The sequence below is a fragment of the Cicer arietinum genome, unplaced genomic scaffold (genome assembly GCF_000331145.2).
Source record: "Cicer arietinum cultivar CDC Frontier isolate Library 1 unplaced genomic scaffold, Cicar.CDCFrontier_v2.0 Ca_scaffold_6070_v2.0, whole genome shotgun sequence".
In the NCBI taxonomy this organism is placed as follows: Eukaryota; Viridiplantae; Streptophyta; class Magnoliopsida; order Fabales; family Fabaceae; genus Cicer; species Cicer arietinum.
This window is the reverse complement of record NW_027339717.1, coordinates 1-827: the sequence shown is the minus strand read 5'-3', so window position 1 is coordinate 827 and position 827 is coordinate 1. Positions and strand designations below refer to the sequence as shown.

Below are 827 nucleotides of genomic sequence, written 5' to 3'. Positions count from 1 at the left end.
AGCGCTTTTTCGAGAAAGCGCTGTAATATGCACACCCATATATGAAATTATGGGTGGGCATATTACAGCGCTTTTGTGAGAAAGCGCTGTAATATGCCCACTCGTATATGAGTTATGGGTGTGCATTTTAGAGCGCTTTTTTGAGAAAGCGCTGTAAAATGCACACCCATAACTCATATAATGGGGTGCATATTACAACGCTTTGTGTGAAGAAGCGCTGTAAAAGGTGCATAACAAGCGCGCGTTGTATTTACATGTTTTATAGCGCTTTTTTAAAAGCGCTGTTGTATCATTTACAGCGCTGTTGTATCATTTACAGCGCTCGTTTCCACAACGCTTATTTTTTTGAAAAAGCGCTGTAAATGGCTTAAAAAAAGCGCTGTAAAATCCGTTTTTTCGCGTAGTGGTATTGCACTTCAGGGGTGAGAAAAACATTGTGATAATAGAAACATCACACTAAACTGCATAACTTTCACCACCTATAGATAATGCCAAAATAGGTGCTGACGTCAAGTACTCTAAGCATTCTTTTTGTGGACACTATCTCATTAAAAACTTTAACACGAAAACCCGCTGGGACAAAACTCAAGTGAAGGTAAAAGAATGCCTAATATTTTTATTTCTCCCTCCTTGTATAGACAATAATGTTTAAAATGAAAAAGATCGATATTTAATTGTAGTTGTTGACACATTTTATTTGGCAGTAACTTTATAATGATGTATATGATGTTATCACATAAATGAATTTTGACACTTCTGTATCACCATATGGTTTAAGATAAAGAGTAATTACATATTTTGATTGAATATGTCTTGTTCTATCTTCA

At 35.4% G+C, this 827-nt stretch overlaps 1 non-coding gene across 1 annotated transcript; it reads left to right on the top strand.

The window, feature by feature from the left end:
• The first annotated feature begins 50 nt into the window (after positions 1 to 50).
• On the top strand, positions 51 to 177 carry LOC113784632 (small nucleolar RNA SNORA69). The gene has a single exon (XR_003470715.1). It is a non-coding gene; the product is annotated as a small nucleolar RNA SNORA69 (small nucleolar RNA).
• The last annotated feature ends 650 nt before the right edge of the window (positions 178 to 827 follow it).